Genomic DNA, 27117 nt, shown 5'->3' with positions numbered 1-27117 from the left:
ATGCTCTGGTAACCATAACTTTGGCAGTCGTGTCCCATCTAGTTTGCCAAATATTAATCAGTTCTTTAAAATCTAATTTTTTCCTTATTAATGTCAGTGTCAATACTTATCCCAAAAATTTCATCGCTGTGTACGAATGCAGTAACATAAACCTGTAAAAATCACCAAGTCCAAAGGAAATGTTCCAGCAAGAACCTGTAAAGCTGGTGTAGAAACGGTCCTGTATACCCTCAGCATGACCAGAAGCATAGTTCGCTGAGTGGAAATCAATTTTGAACTAAACCAAACAGTGCCAACCCTATGGAACCATACTCCCGAAGCATAGGTAGGTGACCATAGGGAGAAATACCGCCTTATAATATAGCGACATAGTTTTACGAGACAACCCCCAATCAGTACGTGATATTCAAACCAATGCGCTAGTAAATCCTTTAATTTTCGTGGGAATATAAATGAGAATGACAATTTAACTTATTATCCATGGTAATCCCTAAATATTTTAATTCTTCAACCATTGAAAGTTTTGTTACAAATTTTTTATTTGAGGTGAACGGGAAATGTCGAGCTTAGAACCAAAGACCATCATTTTCATTTTATTAGGACTAATCACTAATTTATTATCGACAGACCATGCTAAAAGATCAGCAAAACATAATTTGCGGTATTTTACAAAGCCCGACGAGAGTTTCCGTTAATCAGTATGGTAACGTCATCTGCGTATGCAATTATTTTAGTAAACTCAATCTTTCGAAATCCAATCCTGCAGAACCATATTCCATATAAATGGACCTAATATTAATCCTCGAGGACAACCTCTCGATATCTCCCGAGAAACCTCCATATGTCTTGTTTTAACCACAACAGATCTATTAAAGAAATAGCTCCTAAAAAGGTAGTATATTTGCTGCGGGCAATGAGCTGCCTGAAGACGTTCCAAGGCGCTTTCCCACCATAGGGAGTCGAAAGCGCCCTCGAAGTCAACAAAAATTGCCAACGTATACTTAAATGATGAATTTTTAATATGAGAAACTAGTTCCACCAAAGCGTCCTCACACGACTTGCCAACACGTAATCCAAATTGGTTATAAGCTATCAGATTCTGAGAATGTAATAGTTCGAAGAGCCATTAGTCTTTCCAATAGTTTCCCGAGATTTGCTAATAAGACGATCGGATGGTACGATCTAGATTCTCTTAATAGTTTGTTATGTTTACGAATCAATTTCAACAAGGCTGTCTTCCAAACAATTGGGAAAATACTCTCCAATAAACATTTATTGTATAATAACATAAGAACGTGCATTCGTAATTTAATAAATCTCAATATAAAAATGTTCTCCACCAAGTCCAAGCCCGGACACTTCGTAACATTAAGTTTCCTAGCAACATTACCTAATTCATCAGGAAGGAATGGTCTCTCCGGAGAATTAGAAATGTATTGCGAATTATCATTCCGGATTCTAGAATGTTTCTCAGAATCAGCAACAGGATCATCTATGGGAAATAATCTGTTCAAAATGTGGTTCACTGTTTCGTTTCAATCGATTGTCTCCTCTGTATTACAAATAATTGTTCCAAAAACATAACAGTTTTTTATTTCTAGTAATTTTGTACAGAAGTCCCCATGGATTCTTATTCCCAGAGGTTTGAATAAAATTAGCCCAAGTTGAACGTTTCCGAGATGCAATAGATTTAACGTAATTGTTTTTTAGATTAATATAATACCGGTAGAAAGGTTTAACCTCATCATAAGATGGCAAATGGGGGTAACGTTGATATTTCCGCCTTGCCTGGTGCACCTTTTTACGCAAGAAAGACGATTCGTTTGACCACCAGGGTCATGTATGCTTGGTTATAATCTTCTTACGAGAAGACTTATATGCAGCTTTTGTCAAAGATTTTTGAACCATCTCAGCATGAAGATCTTGCAAAGAATCTTCAGGATAATCCAGAACTATAGAAGTATCAAAGACCGTCCAATCTATATTTTTTATAGAAAATCTTATCAATTGTGGAGTAATTCAAGTTCTAGAATCAATAGACAATACTTCTACTATATTAAAAAGCAAAACCCGGTGATCACTGACTGTCCAATTAGAAAAACATCCCAATTTTCAATATTAGCACAAAATGCGTATTAAGAATAGTAATAACGTCAATGTTAGTTTCCCCTGAATAATTAGATTATGTGGTGAACACATGAGGTTTGTTAATTGCTAACAAATTATGACTAATAATGAAATCGTCTAATAATTGACCACGTGTATCAGCCCATCACTAAACCATAAATTAGACTTAGCATTCACATCGGATGTTATTACAATATTCCTTGAACCAATCATAGTAAGAGAAAAGTCTAAAGAGTTAAAAGTATCATTAATGTCCTCAGAAGGAGGGCAGTATATGGACAAAAGGTAAAATGATAAAGAAAAGTATGTAATAAACACACACGTAACACAGCTGATACAGAGGCCATTAATAACCGTTACATCCAAATTATCATTCATAATAACTATACAAGCTTTTGAATTGAAAGATTCAGGTTGTATAACTCTTGTTGTATAATAGGAAAATTTGCAATTTTAGATAACTGATTTGAAGGAAATTTTACAAAATATGGCTCCTGTATTGAAATAATATCAACTGAGTTTTGTTCCGCTGAGATTCTAATCTCACTGGCCACAGTCTTAGATTTATGCCCATTTATCTGCACAATTTTAACTGTTTGCGTATAATACCATTTCCGTTGTGATCTTTACTGCTCAAATTAAAAGAAGTAGTCATAATTTACCCTCAGACGTGCATGTTCAAGTGCTCTAATATACTCAGGACAAGAGATATCTCTCACTGAACGTTGGTGTTGTCTTTTACAGCTGACACAAAAAGCCGGTTCCTCTTTAAACTGACATTTTGATAAAACATAACCACTCCTAGAACAATGACAACAGGATGGGGAATCGTGAGTGCAGTGTTGAGTCGTGTGATCAAAGCTCAAACACAAGTAGCACTTTGTAAGTATTGTAAAATATCTAAATTTATGTGATCCAAAAGCATGATAAATTCTGCTCATAGATGAAATACATTTGAAAATTTTTGGAGGACAACTAATGACCCAGTGGACAGTTGATAGAGATCTAGATTTAGTAGTAAAACAACATTTGTACATCACGCTTAACTTCTTCCATAAAACCAGAATCCTTTAAGTTCTTGCAATATATGTCTTCAATAATTTCTTCCTTAGACAGTTCTTTTGGAACGTCATAAATAAGAAGTGAAGGATTTTCCTTCCTGGGAGCTCCAGAAATAACACCAGCAGAAACGAGAGAGCTAGAAGCAGAGATATGCTCCATATCAGTTTTGCAAGCAGTCTCAAGAACAATACCACGATTCCTAGCTAATCTTAAAGATTTTGGTTACTAGGTTCTTAACATACACTCGTCTTCAAATCACTGTTATCATTAGCTCGAAAAATAAGAACATGGTCATTTATGTCTGCCGACTTCTCCCTAGTTGGTGCTCCATCTTGAGCAACCTCAGCAAAAGTACGTGCAGAAGCAATTTGCAACTCAGTCATTAACTTCCTCCCTCCAAATCTGCAGTGCGGAGGGTTTACTTATTGTACTAGGTTTTGGATCCATATTAAATGAACAACAAAAACTTTCTATAACATTAAGCAAAATGAAATTAAAATCGACTACTGTAAGTAAAGAACAAATCAAAATCTATTAATCTATTACAGTGATGTTGTCACAGAGACTGCCCTAGCCGAATGTTAAAGCGCGAGGTCCAAAAGCGTCAGCGCTTTCAGTGAAAGTTGTTCCAGCCGTCGCGTGACTATTAAATACGGTATAATTATTCTTGTATTCTTTCTATTTTGAATTCCTTACGTGGTCGTCCTGGATTCTAAACAGAAACTGTTTTTTTTTATTATTATTTATTTTACTTTCAACAGGTGTGCAGAGACTTTGCTCTCACCTCCCATAAATTTATTCAAATATTGCAATTAGTGGAAAGTCAAATGAGAATACAAATTTTTACCTCCAAAAAAGTCTTCTACACAGGCATGATCTCATAAATCCAAGCTCGGTTTTCAATGAAAATCCCACTGATGTCCATCTTTCAATTAGAATGATGTAATATTGCTAATATCTTAGTTTTTATTTGCTATGCATTTTCAATGACGTTTAGCACGACTACAAAATAAAGAATGAATAGTGTAGCCGTACCTAAAGCTTTGATCACAGAGGGCACTAACGTCGTGTGATCGCTAAAAGCGGCATAGTATTTTATGCAGCCATTGCAGTGAGGAACAAAGTACTTCAGTGGAGCTGAACATGATCACTTAAGGGGAACGGTTAACAAGCAGGATTTGGGATATCAATGATGACCCACAGTTGCAAAACAGGGCTCATCACCCAGTTAGTGACCATCTTTCAAGATGAAGGAACTTCTGTAGCATACTTTGATGACGTTGTTCCTGAACGCCTGGATGATCCTTGGAGACCCTCATTCCCAGGTTGCCGTGGTTACTGGTTTAAATCATCAGCCGATTTCTTCTTTTTAGTTGCACAAAGGAACTTGTGTCTAGAGAACCCGTAATTAGGGGGACGCGGAGAGGGAGAGTTTTGAGTTTCCAAGACAAATTACGAATATTCATTCGTCTATGAAAAAGATACTTTTGGTCACTTTTTTAATGGGCTGCTTTTGTATTACTTTTTAATCGAGGATCTTAGGTTTATGATTCCAAAAACAAGCCGATCAAAATGCACAGCATATAGAAACCAAGTGAATTTTTAATCGCCTTGCACAGGTAGAATCAACAAATGATTATTTATAACGCATTTTTTTTTATTTATTGTACATACGGTCCCTGCTATATTCTGGTAATCCCGCCTTATGCTTACAGTATTACAGAAAAAGATATACAATATCGTACAGAGAATGAGGTGCATTCTGTCAAAAGTAGGCAACAACTCCAGAGTCCATCCAGCTGTTTCAAACTTCAAGAACAAGCAATAGTGTACTGAGTCACTGAAATTAGTCTTACTCATATTCGGTGACTCTGTTCTCAGTTTCAGAATAAAATCACTACTGCGAGCGAGCGCCGGAATATCAGTTTTAAGACTTTCCAGTCACTCAATCCAGGGAATACAAATCCACAGTAGTAAAGCCGAGTTCAATCTTAATCTGTATATTAAGACTGAACGCTGCAGCGAAAACGAGTTCTCATCGATATTACATCAATTCAGAAGACCTAAATCGCCAATTGGAAAACTGAACGCACAACACTAAAATGAAGTTCACATTTCAACCCTAACAAAAAATCCTTATATTACCCAATTTCCATTGTCCTTACAAGCCGTAAAATGCGGTACAAAATTCAGTTTCCTGACAACAGAGGGATACTTGTACCTTTTTTTAAGCTTGGAATCGTTATCACTCCAGTATTGGCCCTCCTGTGGAAGCAGACACCCACCCGGAAATAAGGAAACAATTACTACATCCAGTCCACCTCCACCAACGCAAAATGAAATATCTGTTTTCTATTTACTGCGATGCCGAGGACCCTATTTCTTGCGAGAAGGGCTCTCATTCTCATAGACCTCACACCACGAAATATTCATCTAGACTGTGGACTCAACTCCATTCACTTCACGAGACATCCTAAGACAAGGTATTCATCACTTTGTGTATCCTAACTTAATTGGGCTGAGGAGTTGAGTGTAAAGTGTATAGTGTAAAGTGTATTGATGTGTAACGGCACCAGGGGTTTCCCCCCATCTCCGCGTTGCTTTCATTGTATGTGTACCAGTTCACTGGGAAGGCCAGAGATTTAAAAGTGTATGGATTTTGAATAAGTGTAATGTTATGTATCGTTGTTCATCTGGCCATTTAGCCGCTGGACCCCTACTGAGGCCCAACGTTGCCCACATTTGGCCCCGTGGAGGCAGACCAGGTGCACAGTAGTATGGAGCTTTACTCTGGCAGGCCCTGCCACCTAGTTTCCTGAGATTTCAGTGGCTAGGGCCTATGTAAAAAAAAAATTGTAATGCAACACGCGGCGATTTTCATGGTAAGACGCTAAGAGATTATTAGAGGCCAAAAAGGCATGCGTGTATTGATTTGAACAATTAAAATTTTGGTAGTGTGGGGCATACGCTATGATATTTAGTCAGAGTGGGGAGGAGACTGAAGGCTGGGGGGGAAAAAGTCAGAATTATGGGGTCAATAGGGAAGACGGCCCCAGAGAAGGTCAGTGGGGCATGCCCATGCCCCACCAGGAGGAAATGAGGGGTGGGCGAGGGGGAGAGAAAAACAACAGAGCCGTCCCCTCTCTCCCCCGCCCAGGAAGTGGAGTAAAAGCCCTGTGCAAGTGAGCGCAGGTGTAGGATCGCCTTATGGCGTCGGCAGCAAAGCTGCGTGTAGTCCCAGTAGTTGAAGTGTCCAAGCCGTGAAAGTTCGTCATTCCTGGGACAGTCCCGACCTGTCTAGTAGTAGTACTGTACTGTATATCCATTTTTGTGCAGGCGATGCATGAGCGGGTATCCTCACACTCGGCATTCATATTTCCGCGTCTCTATCAGATAGGTTGTTGTGCTAAGAGTCCGCGAGGTCCCTCCTTATTGAAGTTTCTTATATTCAGAAGTTGTGTTGCGCTGGAGGGGTAAGCAGCTCTTGCACAAGTTTCTCCTTATTATTGTGGTTCCCTGTGAACAGCAATTCGTGTTTTTCGCCGGGTGAACAACTCCTGCGCGAATTTGGCTAGTGCCTTGTACTCTTCGCATGAATCTAGAAGGTGCGACTCGAGATGTCTTGGGAAGTATGTGGTTGCTGTCATAAGTCTGCAGCGTAGGTCTTCATAGTTGGTACATTCATACATTATGTGTGTCCAGGTTTCTGGCTCCCCACTTTTATACTCAACTCCCAGGAGTTGAGTACAAAGTACAAAGTATGTTGAGGGTCAAACGGCACCAGGAATTTCTCCCATCTCCGCGAGTGTTCGCTGTATCGAGGGACAGTACTCTGTCAAGACCAGAGATTTAAAAGTGTGTGGATCATGTGTTGTGTAGTATGTTGTGCCCATTGTTCTTCTGGCCTATTGGCCGTCGAGCCCCTGATGAGACCCGACGTTTTCCGTACTATGCCAACGAGGAGGCTGGCCAGGTGTACCTTGAAATTTATTATACTCTGGCAGGTCCCGCCGCCTAATTTCCTGGGATTTCAGCGGCTGGGTCCTATAGAAAAAAAAAAAAAAAAAAAAAAAAAAGATGGATAATCGCAGTGGTATAATTGCAAATTCGCTATTAAGTTAGTATGTGGGGTTTGTTCCCCGAAATTACCATGGGATTGTACGCTAAAATGACAAGTTCTAGAGGCTAGTCAAAGAGAAGGGTAGGGAGACTGAAGGCTGGGGGGAAGAAAGAGAAGTAAGGGGCCGATAGGGTAGATGGCCCCTGCAGTCAGTGGGGCATGCCCATGCCCCACCAGAGGGAAAGGGGGATGGCAGGAGGAGGAGAAGACAGCGAGCCATCTCCCCCCCCCCCTGCCAAGGAATAGGAGTGAAAGCAGGCTGGTCAAGGTTGCCAGCCCAGATCGCCATATGGTTAGGTGGCAGCAATGTGCTGCAATCATTTCTCAGAGCCCTTGCATGGTAGTATCTGGGAAGGTTTCCGTGGTTGTGTAGACATTCTGCTGGCCTGCACGGCATGGTTGTTTACTGCAGTGGTTGAGGCTGTGGGAGCGTCCTTCTCCTTGTGAAGAGGTCCTGGGCCAGCTGCGCGAATGCCTTGTATGTGTCAACTTCAGTTATGGCGAGGTCTTCTTGATTACGGAGGTTAAGCTGTGTTCTAGTAATGAACCTGCAATAGAGGTCCTCATATAGTGGGCAACTGTACATTAGGTGCTCCCACGTTTCACGTTCACCACAGAGGCAGAACGGTGTATCACTCAGTCCAAATCCTTGTAGTTTGTCTCTAATGGCCCCGTGTCCCGTCAGCAGGTAGGTGGTGTAGAGTCCTGGTGAGAGCCACGGTGGATAATTCGGGTATACCAGCCGTATGTTGGGTAGAAATTTTCTAGTTATTGCACCTTTGCTGGAGGTCTCCCAGCGGGCCTGCCAAGTTTGTTGGAGGTAAGCGGAGAGACGGCTCCTTTCTACTTTGGGATCATTTGACAGATCTATGGTGTAGTCGAGGCATGTTGCCGTTCTGCCTTTGGTCAGTTGATAGAGTAGCCCATGCTTAACAATCTCCAGGTCCAGAGGGAGGGATCCCGTTAGAGCCTGGAGTGCGTGGGTACTTACCGTGTTACATGCTCTCGAGATGGTTAAGAGTATGTGTCGCTGTGTAGTCTCCAATTTTTTCCGGTTCACTGCAGTGGTAGCCTTGCGATACCATATTCCAGAAGCATATGTAATCGCTGGCAGGAAAATAGCTTTATAGTAGAGGCTGAGGGTTTTCCGCCTCAAACCCCATTCCTTGCGTGTGATTCGCGCAAAAAGTGCGGAGTATCCTCTAATTTTCTTCCGTAAGTGCACTATATGTGGTGTAAAGCTCAGGTTTTTGTCTTGTACGACTCCGAGGTGCTTTAATTCGGTGGTAAGCTTGATTGTGTTACCTTGTATCTTGATTTGAGGGGGTCGTCTGGTGTCTAGGGCTCCTTTTAATAATATAGATCTTGTCTTCGAGGATGAGATCTTCAAGTTATTGTTGTTAGCCCAGTCCTCTAGAGTTTCTATTGCTCTATTGGCGGTGTTCTCCAGGAGTTGAGTATAAAACTTATCGATAACCAAGAAAAATATTCGTACACGTAATGCATATGCTAAAATAGCTTCTATGGCACATTAGCTTCCGTGCGCGATCTAATACTCTTTATCTTTAAGATAAAAAGGGCAAGACCTGCTATGGACAGGATGAGTTGAGGGATAGTTTCTGTTTAAGTAATTTGCATACGCCGGTCGTTTTTTATTTCTTATTTTTTTATAATAATTATGCTTATTGTGCTGTTCTTATACATAATGTATAAGAACAGTATGGGCACTGATCTATCATAGCCTAATGGATAGGGGATGTTATTTAGGAGACGGCCTACAGTTTTTGTTTCCACATAAGTTTTCAAAGAGACAAATTTACGAAAACAAAAATTTAATTATAACACATTCTGCCTGGTTTTAAATGTTTATAAACTACTACACTGCTCGACAAAATTCACAGCACACGTAGAAAACGTGGAGTAACTCGTGCAGCTTGCGATGAAGCCGGAAAAAAATTGTTATGGTGGTGTACCATAGAATAACGATGAGATGAGGAGACGGTGAGAAACTTTGGACAGGTATAAGGGACATTTATGGGGGCTGTACAAAAATTACCAAAAAGGTCACATTACATAGGTCGATACAAGATGCTCTATAATCCCCTCCAAAGTCTAAACAGGCCTGACAGCGGTGAACTATGCTCGATATAAGGGTTTCTATAAGATTCTGTGGCAAAAAATTCCGTTCTACCACCAGCGCAAACCTTAGCTCACTAGGTGACACAAGTTCGCTGTTGGCGTGCATAGCAACACCCCCCAAGGGCGTCCCACACATGTTCGATTGGATTTAAGTCCAACGACCGGCCACGGCAATCGTTGGATATCCTCAGTTTCAAGATTCCTCCACCACTTGAACTCTATGTGCAGTCGCGTTGTCGTGCGTGAAAAGAAAATATGGACCGCACCCCTAAAAAGTCGCACTTAGGGTTCGAGGATCTCTTCTCGGTGCCTCTGCGCAGTTACAGTACCCCTATCAGAAACATGAAGAAGGGTGCAGCTGTTAATCCCACAAGAGAACACCGCCTCCACTCCCTTTCCCTGATGTTGGAGGGATGGCACAGTATTCCTCGTTGTCTCCAGATGGATTAATGCGAATCACAATTCAAATTATTATATTAGGGCCAATCTTAATTTCTTACATATACCCGTATATGTATTATGTCTGTAAATTGCGTGTATTCTCTGGTCGATTTGTCTGTTTTGCTGGACGAAAAAACTCCGTTTTTGGAGGGGTTTTTTTGACTAACTCAGCCACGGAGCGAAAAAAGCCCATTAAAGTTCCTCGCGCATCGACGGGATTCGAACCCGGGCTTTTTCCACCCGGTGTGAGGAGGACGGCAACGATACCACTGTGCTATCCGCGCAGACGGATTAATGGGATACAAACCACTGGTTTCCTTGCATAGAGTCCACTTGAGTTGATAACGCAGTCCGGTTGGAAATTTTTTCAACTGTTGCTGCAGCAACTTTAAGAGACAGTTGATGACAGGACATCATAGGGTTCTGTCTTGCTATTAGAGTCAGATAGTTTTGGTTGACGTAGCCGTCGGGCGACCTCAGTTCGGAGTAAATGCTGGGAATTTGTAAATTTAAGCTTCACGTATATTGGTAACACTGCCTTCGGTCATTTGTTTCTTGCCTTTGATAGCTTCTATGCAGCGGTATTTATCAGTGTGAGCTCAGTTTATTTTTGAGGTTATCGTGTCAAACGCGTGCTGAAAGGTGAGTAAAATGTCTTCACGCACGTGTCTGAACAATCCGAACTTATTTTGTTATTTGTGGAAGTTGTGTAGTCCTCAAGCAAAGACAAGATATTACAGAATTTGTAAAAATTGTGTATTGTGCTTATATTGGAGTGAAAGTCCTTGACCAAGATAAGCAATGAGCTCCACACAAAGTTCGCCGAATCTCTGTTAAATTACTGAGAATATGGAAAATGGTAAAAAGAAGGCAATGCCGTTTGCAATTCCCATGATGTCGGGAGTTTACAAACCACTGTGATAACTGTTACTTTTGCTCAGTTAATGTAGAGGAATGAAATGCAATGAAAAACAGTCGCACAAAGAGATAACCTGCCGATTCCATGTCCTTCGCTGATATTGGAGAATGTAGCAGCAGAGTGTGCTGAAAGTGAAGCTTCTGAAGATGAAACTAAAGTCTACATGCCTGGAGACATTGAGTCCAGCTCTCAGCTATTTTCACAGTATAAACTCAATGAGATATGATCTGATAAGAGACTTAAATTTGCCAGAGGAATCTGCAAAATTCATTGGTTCTAGACTCAAGACAAAAACAATTTAGCACATGGGACGTTTTTCTCATGGTACAGACAAAGAGAACGAGACTCCTACTTTTCTGTGGAGTATTCTATGTTTTTTTCCAGTATTATAAACGACTTAATGAACTATTTAGGTATTAATTACAATCTTATACAGTGGAGACATTTGACTCATCAAAGAGTGGCATGAAAGGTATGTCGCGCCACAATGGAAATAAATATGGGTAAATTCCAGTAGTCTACTCTGTGAATTTGAAAGAAATATATGAGAACTTTAAGTTGTTGACAAATATTAGGTATGAATAATATGGTTGGTTAGGCTGTGCTGACTTTGTGAGCATGTTATTTGGACAGCAATACATCTGATATATATACAGTGAAACTTCTAACGGACACCTCTCGTTAACGGACATCTCTCTACAACGGACATTTTCAAATCCCCCATCTCACCTCCATTGGTTTTAACGTGTTTTCAGCTTCTGTCTAGCGGACATTCTCTGTAACGGACGCGGACAGGCAATCTGCACTGTTTCGTGTGTGGGGGGAGATTTTGTCGGCCTTTCGTCTTTTGAGTTTCAGTTTTCAGTTTTGTTCAGTGTCGTGTGAAGTGCACAATGTCTTCTCGTAAACATTTAACTTTAAAAGATAAAGTCGAACTCATTAATGCGTATGATCGGCAAAAAAATAGTGTTCGCAATCTCGCTGCAAAATTCAAAATCGAGAAGACGCAGGTAAGCGACATCCTAAAGAAAAAAAAAATGAACTGCTCAAACAATTTTGGCAACACGGGAATGATCAGGTTCAAAAATCATTCCCGAAAACTGTTGGACTTCAAACTGACAATGTTACGTATGAGTGGTTTTGTCGCGAACGTGCTAAAAAATTCCTATTAATGGGCCTATTATTAGGGAAAAGGCTTTGGAGGTTGCGAAATCTATGGGAGTAAATGAGTTCAAAGCTTCTGTGGGGTTGTAACAGAGTGGACCGTTAAATTGGAAGATTTATGTCGTGATTTTGAAGCTAAGGATATTTACAACTGTGACGAAACAGGGTTGTTTTTTAAAGCTCTTCCTGAAAAAACAACGAGTCTAAAAAACGAAAAGTGCCAGGGCGGAAAAATTTCTAAGGAAACTTGACTGTACTATTGTGTACAAATATGCTGGGAGACTTTGAACAACCTCTTGTTATAGGAAAACCACAAAATCCTCGTTGTTTCAAGGGCATAAAGTTGAATCTTTTGAATTTTGACTGGAAGTCTAATAAAAAAAGCGTGGATGACACGAGATATCATGAGCGAATGGATAAGTCACTTTAACCAAAACATGATTCGTCAAAACAGAAAAATTATTCTTTTCATGGATAATGCTGCATCTCACCCGCACATTGAATTGTCCAACATTCAAATCGTTTTTCTGCCACCAAACACATCTGCAGAGTGTCAGCCCTTGGATCAAGGGATAATAAAAAATTTTACACTTCACTACCGAAAACGTGTTGTAAGACATCTCATTGCAAACATGAACAATGTAACACGTGCGAGTGACCTTGAAAAGAAACTCAGCATCCTAGATGCGATTCAGTGGATTTCCTCTTCAGTAAACGCAATTAGAAAACAAACTGTCGTGAACTGTTTTGTAAAGTCTGGCTTCTCAAACGGAAAAATTGAAGTTGTTAACAGCAATGTGGAGCACCAAGAAGAACAAGAACTTCAACATCTATTGATAATGTACGATACTTCAGCTACAAGTGACCCTGGCTACAAAGATATAGACTCGAACCTCACTACAGAAGATGGTGCTCTAGATATAAATAAATTTTCTGTTTATACTCCGGCACGACAACCAAGTCAGTAGAGTTTACAATAAATCGTCAATACGAATATTTATCGTATTTAGTAGTCACGGGCTTGAACCCCGGTCCACTCAAGGAACGCGTGCTATGCACCCTCGCTCCTGACCACTGGGCTACGTCATTTATCATCGATATTTTTCAAGAAGTTCCTCATGAGGATGAAGAAATGGAAGGAGGTCATTCTGTCGAAGAACATTAACGACGAACCACCGATGAAAATAGAAGAAGCGCTCATACAAATCAATCGTGTAAAAATGTTTTTCGCCGCTGAAGAAGATACTGAAGGACTTTTCGATGGTTTCTTCACTCCAAACAAATGTTGAAAACAAAATTATCAGCCGGAAGATGGTATGTATTTTTCTTAAGATAAAGTCATAATATGCATAGCACAATTGTATGTATATTATTTACAAAAACTTTGTGCAAAATCTGTATATAATTTAATTTAATTTTACATTAAACGTTTAACGATTTTTCTCTCTTTCTTTTTTTTTTCTCCCTCAGACTTCTTGTTAGCAGACACTTCTCTCTAACGGACAAATTTTCGTTCCCCATGGCTGTCCGTTAAAGGGAAGTTTCACTGTATATCTGCATCTGTTACAAAAAATGCCTTGGTTTTTTTGTGAGTGGAACAGTCGGGCAAGGAGTAAGCGCTGGGATGACATGGTCTGTCCAGAGAGGGGCAGTTTGTGACTTATTATTCATATCAAAGTATTTAATTCATAAATATTCACGTTTAATGATCGATATAATAGTCTCGTTTGTTTAAACAAAACTGAAAGATCACCAAATGGCACTGATTGCGATTCAGACCTACATTTCATGCAGGATGAAACTAATGGGACTTCAGCTACATCGTATAACTGTATTACCAGGTACGAATAGAATCGATATTCTTGGCTAAAGAGAGGAAGCGAGATTAGACTTGTTTTAATCAAGGGCTGTTCATGGCTTTCTTAAAAAAAAAAACGAACAAACATGTAAACTCCCAATCCGGCACTCGACCAGTTCAGTACAAGGAACGGTGCATATGACATTTCGCATCAACTTTTGTTAATTAGCTCGCTTCACCATCACGAGTGCTTTATCTAATTACCTTCTCTTTCGATCAACATGTGACAGACAATAAGGACAAGACATTAACTTTCCTCGTTGTTGTATTGCACGTGTAGCTGTCAGCTTTTGAAATCTCCCTAAAGGATTACCTTCACGTCAGCGGAAAGAAAATACCATCGGAAAAGAGAAAGCAGAGACGTAGACTAAGGGAAATGAAATGAAAGATTAAAATTAATGTTTACTAAAGAAATAATCTAAATTAAAGAAAAACTGGAGAAGATGGAATGCATTTGATTTTAATTTAAATAATTAATGGGCAGACTAAATTTTTGCAATTAAAGAAATTTCTGTTATCGTAAACCTTGAGATAATTGGACTTTGAGGAGATTGCGGCTATTATTACAGAAGATGTCCAGTAAGTTATGTACATATCACGATGCCGAACCAAGGCTACTGCGGAAGTCTAAAATGTGCTTTAAAAATTTTCAAACTAGTCTCTTAAAGTAACTGAAGTTCTCAGTTCTTATTTTCAAAACTATGGTATGTCCTACTCAAAAGATTTCCTGGCAAGTTTTAGTCCGCAAATCTGAAAAACCAACTGAAATTTATACCGAAGAAATCGATCAGCAATTTTATTGTGGTGCGTTCCATGTACTGACACGAAATATATTGTACGGACAATATATTTCGCCGATTGGACATCCGAATTACTCTACAGTGAGTCTCGTCTTTGGACCCATCTAAAAGACAAGGTAGAAGCTAAGTTTCATAATTCTCAGATTTAAATTTGCACTTTTCGATCCCCCCCCCCTTAAGTGAGTATTATTATTACTAGCCACATAGTGCAAGGAAGCTTGAGGCTTATGCTGCACCAGCCAAAACAAAGTTTCCAAGTTACCTACACACACAGAGACAGAGAGAGACAGTCAGTCAAAAGTAGTAGGGGAATCGTCAACCAGAAAGAGAAGAATGATGATATCCAGCTCGGGACTCTGGGTGTGCCAAGCCCATACTCACCAGATATGAGCCCCTGGGGGTATGTATATTCTTAGGCAGCATCTAAGAGTCCATACAAAAGCTAAGTTTCATCATTCTGATTAAAAAAAAAAAACAATAGTTCAGATTCTCCGTTGAGTACCTTCAATTGGGCCTATCAGGAGACCAAAAATTTCTTAAGAAAAAAGAATGTTCATAATTAGTATTCGCAATGGCCACATGGTGCAAGGAAGCCTATGGCTTATGCTGCACCAGCCAAAAAAAAAAAAAAATAATAAATAAATAAAATAATAATAAAAATAATAGAAAAAAAATAATAAAACAATAAACAAAATGATAAGAATAAAATAATAATAAGAAGAAAATAATAATTAATAAATAAGAGAAAAGGAAATGGACAACCTGAGCGTTTCCCTTCTCTCGTAGTAATTATCCAGCTGACTTTCCTTTGAATTTCCCAAACTGTCAGCCTCTACCACCCATGTAGGCAACTTATTCCAGTAATTTATTACTCGCTGGCTAAAATAAAACTTCCTGGAGTCCAATCTAAACATCTCCCACCGTAACTTTAAATTATGGCCCCTTGTTCTAGAATCATTTATAACCGTGAAAATTTCTTCCTCATTCATTTTACTGATGCCTCTCAGAGCCTTAAACACCTTAATGAAGTCTCCTCTAAGGTGCCTAGTTTCCAAGCTCTGCAACCCACATATTCGAAGTCTTTCCTCATATGGATTCCCTTTTGCCGATCTCAACAGGCGAGTTACCCATCTTTGCACCCTTTCAAGAAGCTCGATGTCTTTCTTTAGGTGCGGTCTCCATACTTGAACACAGTATTCCAAGTGTGGTCTAACATAAGCCTTATACAATGGGATTATCACGTCCCTATGTCTACTTGCAAAAGTTCGATAGATCATCGATAGGACACCATGGGCCTTTCTTGCAACCTGTTTACAATGCTCAGAGAATTTCATGTCTGACCGTATCGTAACATCCAAGTCCTTTTCCCTCCAGTACTGGGTTTAGTTGAACTCCACCAAGTGAATAAGTTATTTTGGGATTACTGTTTCACAGGTGTAATACCTTACACTTTGTTGGATTAAAGCACAGCTGCCATTTTTCTGACCATTCCTAAAATCTATCTAGGTCTCTCTGAAGAAGCTCAGCTTGACGGTGATCATTAACTACTCTACAAATTTTAACATCATCTGCAAATTTAGACATCACGCCTTCTATTCCTTCATCGATGTCATTTATGAAAATCAAAAACAACAGTGGTCCTAATACTGATCTTTGGGAAACACCACTTCTTACATCAACCCAATCTGAGGAATAACCATTTACTTTATAACAGCTTATAAAGTAACTGCTCATGTGGGACTGAGTCAAATGCTTTGCTGAAATCCAAATAAACAATGTCGAAATTATTCCCAAAGTACAGATCTTCAGTGACCCTGTCAAAATAGCTAACAGTAGCCTTATACAATAGGATTATGACGTCCAAACTAGTTAAACATGATTTTCCCTTACAAAACTATTCTGAGTATCCTTCAGAATTCTATTTATATCTAAATGATCCTGAATTGCAACTTTGATCATTGTCTCCATGATTTTCCCTACTACTGAAGTTAGACTAACCGGCCGGTAATTTCCCACTTCACTCTTAGAACCGCCTTTATGTATTGGAGATACATTGGCACTTTTCCATTCCAATGGAATCACTTCCGAGTCCAGTGATGATCGCATAATTAGCCTAAATGCACTCACTTGCCGCCTCCCTTAAGATTATAGATTATATGCCATCAACCCCCCGAGCCTTACTGTCTTATAGGCTCGAAAGTTTTATTATTAAATAAACATGTGAAATTTCAACATCATTAATTACATTTTTTTTCTACTTTACTCCCATAATTTCTCATTGACGTAACGGTTTTTTTTCTGTAAATATCGATGCAAAGAAACTGTTGAGTTCACCTGCAACATCATCTGGTGTATTTAATACTATCCCCTTTCCCTTACGTGACGGTCCGATCTGGTTTGTCCTGCTCTTCTTTGCATTTATATATGTGAAGAATTCCTTACCCCCCCCCCCCCTCTTTGCCAGCGATTTCTCATAGCCTGCCTTTGCCAGCCTAACCTTTTATGTGGCAGTATTTACAGATCAATTTGTAGCTGTTATACGCTTGTGTACTTTTTATTGCTATAACTTTTCCATTCTATCTTATTCTGCTCAAGTAATCTGGCAACTATATTATTCATCCAACTTGGAATCCTCCTCGAAGAGTATTTTTGAATGGTATATAAGCATTCAAGGCTTCTGTGATTAATGTTTTAAATGTATACCATAATTCAATTGTATTCACTCTCTGTGAGATATCTCGACCCAGTTAATAGAGGCCATGTAGCCCCTTAAGCTGTTGTAATTTCCTTTCCTTAAGTTATAACCCATTCCTTTGCCTTTAACTACTGCTACCTCTCTCTTCATCATCCACCGTAGAACTCCGTGATTGATCACTTCCTCCTACTGGCTCCTATACTGTCAGCCCTATTATGTCACCTGGTTCATGGGTGATGATGAGGTATAGAGTATTGTTTTCCATAGTACTTACCCTAATACGTTGATACCAAATAGCAATCATCCAGTTGATTTAAAAATTTTGTCCCACCCATATGGAGTTTCACTCTCATTTGCTCCAATCAATTAGAGGCAAATTAAAATCACCCATAATACTACATTCACGCTTACTTGTCCATTCCATTTGCATGTAGAAGCTCTTATCATAATCTTCACAATCGCCTGGCCTGTAGATTACTTCCACTCTCATTATACCTTTTCTTCCAACTATCTCACATTATACATATTCTGTATTAGCATGCGAAACGTATGAATCCGGGAAGGCTTTCGTGACACTCAGGCTGCTTTTGATAAGAAGCATGACCCCACCACCTTCTATCTTCCCTGTCCTTCCTAAATAAATACCGTACTGTAACTCATCATACCCTATCTCTGAGTGGCACCATGTTTCCATAAGTCTTATTATGTCAGCGTTACTTGTCCTAACGAGCAGTTCGAATTCATTCATTTTATTGACGACACTTCTGACATTATTGTACAAACAATTAAGACTCGGTGTACGTGTATAGTTATTTAAGTTCGCTTCTATGGTATTAGCTGCCCGCTCATTTGAAACGTTTCTGCCCTCAGAGCATCTTGCTCATATATGTTCTGTTGCGGTAACAAACAAGAGCTCTTGAGGTATGTGCAAGCGTTAATTTGACCAATATTATCAGATAAACACGTATCTATATTACCCTTGTCCCCTCCCAAACTAGCAGTTTCCCTGAACCTTTAATGTATTCTAAATAATACTGGCAAAAACTCTTGCACCATCTTTGTTCAAATGTATCCCGACTCTACAAAACAGATTGCTTCTACCTACAAGTGCTTGCGAAGCTGATAGAAATTTCGCCCCAAAAGCCTTGCAGAGTCCCTCGAGTCTTGGATTAATCCACAAGGCTTTCAGAATATAATCCCTCCTATCATGCTTGGGCAGAACTGAAGACACATAGACATTGTGACGAAGACGTAACTCTAATAGAGCAAGCTTATCTGCGAAAAGATCTAAACCTCCCAAACACTTTCTAGTTCATTTCACAAATATATGCGCTCTGAATTCTAATCTCAACGATGTGTATTTCCACTTGCAGTCTACCAAACCTCATGTACTTTTTCTGACAGAATCTCAGTTATGGGTTGATTCAACTACTGCTCAGCTCAGTTGCCCAAACTATTTGCTGTATGATTCCTTTCGCTCCAAAGGTGATACTTGTGCATATGTCCGTTCCGATATTCCCTGTCAGAGACTTGGTAATTTAGAATCTCATCTCTTTGATCGTTTCTGGCTTAAAATTTCTACTTCATTGTGTCAAATTCATCTGTTGTCTCTACCGTTCTCCCAACTCTACTAATCACTTGAAGCTCGGCGCCTCTGTAGCCAGGTGGGCAGGAGCGGCAGTGCGTAGCACACGCTTCTTGATTAGATCGGGGTTCGAGCCCGTGACCACCAAATACGGAGGATGCGGAAAAGTCAGAGGAATGACCACCGCATATCCTCGGAGCAATATGACCTTAGTTGCTAATGCTCCTAAAAACCAAATAACAACAACACTTGAAGAAGCTCTTTGACTTTTTCCAGTTCAACTTTCCTAACAGTGAGGTAATTTTCCTTGGTGATTTTAATTTCACAACTCCAGCTGGCTTCCGTTTTCTATTCACACCGACCCAGCTGGTCGAGATGCTGAGGCGTTTTCAATTTCTAATAACCTTGCACTGATTGTTCATTTACCTACAAGAATACTGGACAATCCTAACCATACAGCCAACACGCTCGATCTTTTCCTCACAAACAACCCTTCTAAGTACACGGTCGAAGTGAGTGGTCCTTTAGATACCTCAGATCACAACTTGGTGATTGTCTCTTCTCCAATGGAGTCTTTATCTCATGGCTATTCCCAAACTCGTGTTGTTTGGCATTACAAGAATGCAAAATGGGATGACCTGCGAGATTTTTTTTCTTCTTTTCCTTGGCCGGATTACTGTTTCAAAACTTCTGATGTCAATGTTTGCTCAGATCGTGTCAGTGAAATTATTCTTGCAGGAATGGAATCCTTTATTCCACACTCCACTCTAAAATCTCGTCCTTTATCTAAACCTTGGTTTTCCAATAAATGTGCTAAAGATGTTCAAGGAAAGAACGTTGCATATCGTAATTGGCTTGTTTCCAATTCTTCAGTTTCAGCCTCTGGTCTGTAGGACACCCGACCTCATCAAGAAATAGGTACCTACCTACTCCACTCTAATCCTCACAGAAGACGACGACTGCTGGAAAATTGAACTTTCAAATTTTTATTTTACTGTGTCGCGTCATTCCTGTTATGTTGTTTCATATGCTGTACACTGTTCGGCTGTAAATATTTGTGTTTATGTAAATGTGGTGAAACTCCCACTTGTGTGTGTTTAGGCAGAAGGTATGCTTCAATTGACACGGTATTATGTTCTTACCAGTTTACAGTAGTTAAGTAGTAAAAGCCTTTGCGAGTAATTAATAACTCAAATATTTTATATTGCAGATAAAATGTACTTATGAATCAGATATCATGTATTTTATAATTGTGTTACATTTTGTAACATAGTTGTATATGTATGATCACCCCCCCCCCCTAGCCAGTGGCTGTAACCGGGTGTTCTCCTAAGAGAAATAAACTGATGATAATAATAATAATATATTGGTTCCAGGCTGTTGGGAAACTTTGAGTTGTGAAAATTCCATGCAGCCCGAGCTGTGGATGACATTAGTTTAGGGCATCCCAAGGAAAGATGGATGCTGCAAAGCAGCATTTCTGTGAATCGAGGAATGAAGGACTAATCACAGTTTTCTTAACTGGTATCTGATATTGCAATGGTGACTTGGAAGAAATTGGGAGACAGAGGGCTACTGGTAAGTGGTCTGACATGAAGGCTGTTTCAGGCAGCCTGTCTGAGGTGAGGGAGTCTGTTAGTGCCTCTAGTGAGGGCAAAGTTCTGGAGTGCAGCCAGATTAGAGGACAACAATCTGTGAAGACTGTGTTGGTCTGAGCTAATATTGAAGTCTCCACACACAAGTAAAGTTGCTTTTGAGTGGCATTGATTAATGATCCAGTTAGAGATATCTTGTATAGTGTTCTTAACTGAAGGTGGGGGGATAGAGACTGTGGACACGTCAAGTCGGTTGTCTTGGACACTGAGTGAGACTCTTGCAGCTTCAAAGAAACGGTCCTGTCCTCAAAGTGGCTGAGCTAGTCAGTAAGAATTTCTCTGAGTTGAAGAGAATGCCTATACCGCCGCCAGTCCTCCGCTCTCTTGATGTAAAGATGCCAGAGAAACATGTAGGTTGAGAGAAGGCTAGGTCCTTTTCATTAGGGAAGAGCCAAGTCTCTGTAATGCAAATCACGTCATACAAACTTGATAAGAGAAGAATTTCTATTGTCTGAAGCTTATTTCTCAGCCTTCTAGCATTTTGGTAGAAAATAGTGCACATCATAGAAGTTTTGATGTATGTCCTTGTTGGAGCTCTGGTGGCCTTCGAATATCGGCTTTCTTTCTGGAGGTTAATCCTCACTTTAATCTTCATATGTCCCTCAGAAGTTGGTGGCAGGTGTTTTTGTCGCTGACTTTCTTCTATGAGGCTGTTCCGACCTTTGGAGAGGTTCGGAACAGTATAACCTGAATGCTTCTCCATTTTCTTAGACTTGATGGTGGGTCTGAGTCAGCTCTTCCTTTCCTTCGTCATGGTTTCATACCGTTCAGGAAACTGCATCTCGGTAGAGAGACGCCAGGAAGGGTAGAAATGTTTCACAAGTGCCCCAGCAGGCCAAGATGATGCAAGGCTGATTAGTTTGTAGTTAGATTACGCAGAAGTGATTTTGAATGATGCATAGTATGGTTGTTTGGTTGTAAGCCTAGTAACTTCTGCATCTATACCTATATCTTCATTCAGATATGATCTCATCTGTTCAACTGTTGTCTGTGGGGAAAGCCATGTGGCAAAAATCGATCTATTACGTGTCGAGATTTTAAGCGGAATCGCATGAATTTTCGTTGGGTTTGCAGTACCGACCGTGGGCTTCATATGGTAGTTTGACTTTTCTGGCGTGGTTTCTGGGCTTTTTGTGTCTTTCCGCTTAAGTTCGAAAAACGTCATCTCCTTAGGATATTCTCGCTGGGTTGTTACTTCGTTGTGGCGATGAGATGGATGATTTCGGGATGTTTTTCTTTGGAGAGGGTACTTGTAGATCCGATTTGGTTGATACGGTGCCTCCAGTACCTTAAATGATGGTATTTGGATGCCGGGAATTGATCGCGTCTCTTTATTCCCCAGGGGGTGCAGTCGAATATGTAGCCTTGGGGCGTTCTTCCTAGGTGTCTGGACGGTTGAATGATTGGATTTGAGAACGTCTGCATATGTATCACATCGGCTTAACTCTGCATCTTGGGCAGATAAATTTTGTTTTTGAGATGAACGAGGATCGTTGGTGCTGTCCTGCTGTAATTTATGTGATAAGGGATGAGAGGTCAGGAGTTCGGGCGCAGTTTCTGAGGAGGAGGGAGATTTATCATTGCGTTGATAATTCTTATTCGCTCCAACGTTTGTTTCTTGACTGGTGACATATTATTCCTGAGTGGGAGGTGACATCCCTTTCTCCCGTTTGTGGGATGGCATTCATCAGTTGTCTTGTCCTGCGAGTGTGTATGATGTTGTCCCTAGGAAGAACAATATTCGTTCTTGTCAGTTGAAGTAGGCTGTCGGAGATACGTAGATTGGGCCCGATGAGCGGTGTCGATCGGGACTTTAGCGGAATCATTTCTCCTGGAAATGGTGGGGGAGAACATGACTAGATTTCCTTTTACAATCAGGAAAAAACTAGCACAATATTCGTCTTCTCAACGTTTTTATATATCTTAATGAGTTCCTGTGCGTTAAGAAGGTTTGAAATGTCCTTCGTATCCTCGGACTTATTCAGTTCGATCTTATTGAAGATGTCGAGAAGAATAAGCTTAACGTCTTTGTTACTCCGGTGCAGAAATATGACATTATCTTGCAGTTCTGCAAGGTTCGCTTTCATCATATTGAAGCCGAATTCCGATTTCGAAATAACGCCCGATGAGGTCTCCTGGAGATTCAATAATTCTTTCTCCGTGAGGTTGACTCTGGACATCACGATTTCGGAACCGTTGACAAACGCGTCCATGACAATCGTGACGTTTGAACCAGTTTCCGTTCTCATTTTATATTGATGTTCCAGTTTGGCGACAACGTTCTCTGTCAGTCGCATGTGAGCCTCTTTTAACTGATCTATTCCGGTTACCAGTTGCGTAACCGCGACTTGAATTGGCTTCACAAGGGTACTGAACTCACCGCGACCAATGGGATCTGTATGTTCCAATTGTTTTATTGTGGAGATGGGGATCGCCGCGTCTGCTTTTTCGCTGTGATAATTGTTCATTTTGCATGCATCACATTTCCAAGAAAGCTTAATATTTTTTTTCAAGGTTCTTTAAGTCGGGGATACATGGTCCGCAAAGACGTACCTGCTTACAGGAAGTGCAAACAAGAAGAAAATCTGCTTTCTTAAGACATCCAGTGCACAACACAGCTTCACTCACACCGAAATTAGCTGAAAAGAAATATCAGAGCTGGGCTTAACACGGTCAGTTAAAATTTAAGTTTTAAAGTGAACGGAGTAAAGGTAGAAAGTCACGTCGCACGTGACTTTCTACCTTTCAGCAGGAATCAAGAATTTGTGTCTTTTTTTGTGTTTTATCTGCAAACGTGAAAGTACCTCCCTCATTCATTATGTTATTCTTTTAAGGGTCTTAAACACCTTTATAAGATCATTCCTCAGATGTTTCGTCTACAGGCTCTACATTCCATATCTTTTTCAGATATTCGTCATAGGGATAACCCCTATCACTTCCAACCAATCTAGTTGCCGTTCTTTGTCCTTTTTAGGTGTAGTCTCCAGTCTTGAATATAATGTTCCAAATCAGGCTCGTCATCATTATATAAAAGGAAATAATAATATCCCTCTTCCTGCTGGCCAAGGATCGATTGACTATAGAGAGAATATTTTTGAGACACTTAATTCCACTCCTGAAGTAAGAAGTATGCGTTGCCAACGGGTCAGTGCACATAACAGTAACTGGTCATTCTCGCTGAGTTCTAGGAGTACCATTTAATAGATGGTGAATGCCGTTGACGGGTCACCCTCGGTTTATCTAGTGATTCCACTTAAATTAGGTAATACGGTAACCTTCAGCGTCTACGAGTGGGAAAGTCTAATTAAAATTCGCTAATGTAGCTGCTACTTGAAACATGTGATCAAAAACTCCCGTTTATTTTCCAAAAATTAAGTATACAGAAAATTCATCACACTATTATAAGATTAAAAAGAAAATTACTTAATTTTTCCATTAATTAAATAAAAAAAAGGAATAAAAAAGCAACATTTTTCTTTTAATTCTTGGACATTAACTGATTTTAGTTCCCATAATACAAACACGAATTTAAAAATCAGCTGAGAAATGGCAGCCAAGGCCGATTAGGTTATCGATTCAGTATTATGCAATCGCCAAAAAGCTCATTAATAAAAAAAAATCGCAAAGAAATGCGGAACCATACAGCATCTTGATAAAAAAAAAAGGGAAATGTATTCGTAATCTCTGACGAGTGCGTCTTGAAGGAGCTACGGATCACTAGTTACCACGCTATCAAGGAAGATTGGTCCGCTAATCCCATCGTTACAAAGTGCACGTCGTGCCCTGCATTTTGAAAGATAGGGGTGTTTCTTCGATTTCACGGAGATTTTTGCTGAACTCCTTTCTCATATTCTGTTTATTGACACGGCAGCTGAGGTGGAAATGCGTCCGTCTGTGAACCAAATTCGATTAATAAGCGCAGGACGCCGAGTCACAAAGGGTAAAAACTCATTACACATCGTCCTTTTCTATCTGCCTTTATTGGTGTCATTAAGAGCTCTCATCGGCTGGATTGTATTGGTACAGTTACGCCACCTTCCACATCATCGGGTACTACGTTGCTGATTTTAAATCCGGCAATGTGGGAAAGGACTGTTTCAAGTTTCTCCGAACTTTAAAAGGTGTTTGATGTTCTGAGAACATCCGTATAGAGAATCTTATTTTACTACTTACTTTTGTTTTTTTATTTTTAAAGATGATCAAATTGAACATTATACACTTCAATTTATACACATTCACTCTCACCTTTTTTGGATTCACGTTTCATTTTTCTTAATTTTCAAAGTTTTTATTAAAATAGTACCAACTTGTTTACCGATTTCTATTAAAATATTTTCTATTATGTATAGAAATTAAAAAAATAAATAATATTTAGGAAATTGCTAGATTTTTTTTGAGAATAACAGGCGAAATGAAAGCGAGGTCTAGATGACTCCTGAATATGGTAGAACATTGTAGAAGATTCCTGAATGTGGTAGAATGTATATGATTCTAGAATATTCTAGAAAGTGAGAGTATTGTTTTAATGTTATAGAAGATTGTACATGATGCTAAAGTGTTTTGCAATAATATAAATTGAGGAGTAAGAAGATTTAATATGGTAGAACATCAGTTAGTTTAAGAACATCGTCAGTTTAAGGGAGAAACTACAATCAGAACGATAGCCCTTTGAAGTACAATATAAGAAATCCTAGCTGATTTCAAAAAGGAAACAGAGAAACGTCCGTGTCTACACCCACTGTAGAAGGCTTCTTGGTCGTGTGGCGCTTCAAAAATCCTTATTAAAACACCAAAATCAAAATAAGCGGTTGACTTGCACTAAGACCTATCAACATTAGGCAACTGGAGAGTGTAAAAATGTATTGTGGACGGATGAATCCAAATTTGAAATTTTTGGATCCAAGCGTAGCGTTTATGTGAAGCGATGAACTGAATAAAAAATGGTGCCACTTTGTTTAGTGCCCGTAGTCAAGCACTGTGGTGGCTCCATCATCAGCAACATTATCTGATGTTGCTCTATTTTTCTGGAGTGAGTAACATCCGTATTAAAGTAATCAGAATTGAAGGAATTTTAAGAAAAGAAGGCTATAAAATATTCTTGAATATTAATGCAGTATTCTCTAGATTTCGAATTTGTGGAAGAAATTTTGTATTACAACAAGACAACGACCCGACACACAGTTCTAAGAAGTGCAGGACTTTCTAGCAACTAAACAATAGGCGGAGTTATTGAAAATAATGGCGTGGCCGTCCAATCACTTGACATACCCAATAGAGTTTTATGGGATCATCTTGACCCTCAAGTCCGTGTAGTCCGCCCATCTTCACAAAATGTATGGGAAACCTTGCAGATCGCTTGAAATAACGTTTGTCAAGATACTGTTATGAAATTAATCGTCAGAATCCCAAATCTGATTAAGGTTAAGTCTTGTGGAGGATTTTTTCATTAAAAAATCCTCCACAAGACTTAACTATTACCTTAATTATTACCTCCACAAGAAAAAATCCACACAAAAAAAAAAACATAACATCCAGGAATAAAGTATATTATTCAATGCCGTATCATCCATAAGTGTGTCATCTTTGGCTGCGGTTCATATAGCTGTTGATGTCGAAGTATTAGCAGTCAGTGGATTGTAGGTCCTACTCCTAGGATTTATAGCTTTGTCCTAACTTTACCTCAAAAGTGCAGAATAGCTCCCACGTGATCTTTAACAACCATATGAAATCAGCCATCGGGTCCCCGACTCCCCGGGCTACACCGCGATGCAGACCGAGTAGTATGGTGGTTTCGCCATTGCTAAGAGTTCTGTATTTTGGAAGTTTTGATGTAGACCTGCGAGGTAAAGGTCTAAAATTGTAATAGCATTTAATGGCACCAGAAACAAATAAATCAAGTCTTCATTCGTCGATATTTACGAGCACTTCCTGGAACACTTCTCCGGGGGGGATTCTTTCGAATGTTAATTGAATGCATCTTGCGCCACTTGCGATAATTGGCCTATTGATGAATGGTGGCAATGAAGATATGCCCCGTACATTAACATCTCATGTACGCTTGGTAAGATAGTCTCTTCTTCTCAGGATTTATTTCGTTATTACAACGGTTCTCCTCAACCTAACATCGAAAAGTCATTCCCTTATCCTTTTTTCCATTTTCTTCTATCTTCCCAATCAACCAGTCCTCTTCTATTCATGGCTGCTCTCACACCTACTATCCATCCACGTCCTTCTTGGTCTTCCTCTCTTTTTCTTTCTCCATGGCATCCATTCCATGGCTCCTCTGAGCATTCTGTTGTCCTCCATTCTCCTCACATGGCCGACAGAGGACAACATCCAAACCTCCTCCTCTACTTCAGGAGTCGTAGATCTTCGTCGTCCTCTGTCGGCAGCACGAGGTGTAAAGGTCCCATGTTCACAAAGGCGGCGATGGATACCTTCAAACGTTTTCCTGTCTGGATATCTTCGTTCTGGGAACCTTTCGTGGTACAAACGACGAGCCTCCAGAGCATTGACGTCCGCCAAACCGTACATAAAGTGCATATCCGCTTG

At 39.8% G+C, this 27117-nt stretch overlaps 1 protein-coding gene across 1 annotated transcript in view; it reads right to left on the bottom strand.

Annotated features, from left to right (window-relative positions):
• LOC150076403 (voltage-gated delayed rectifier potassium channel KCNH8-like) overlaps window positions 1–27117 on the bottom strand; it is a 271262-nt gene that overhangs the window by 174827 nt on the left and 69318 nt on the right.

This window comes from Mastigoproctus giganteus, chromosome 13 (genome assembly GCF_048544385.1).
Source record: "Mastigoproctus giganteus isolate SK-2022 chromosome 13, ASM4854438v1, whole genome shotgun sequence".
NCBI classification, from domain to species: domain Eukaryota; kingdom Metazoa; phylum Arthropoda; class Arachnida; order Uropygi; family Thelyphonidae; genus Mastigoproctus; species Mastigoproctus giganteus.
The sequence above is the reverse complement of the archived record's forward strand: the minus strand, read 5'-3'. Positions and strand labels throughout refer to the sequence as shown.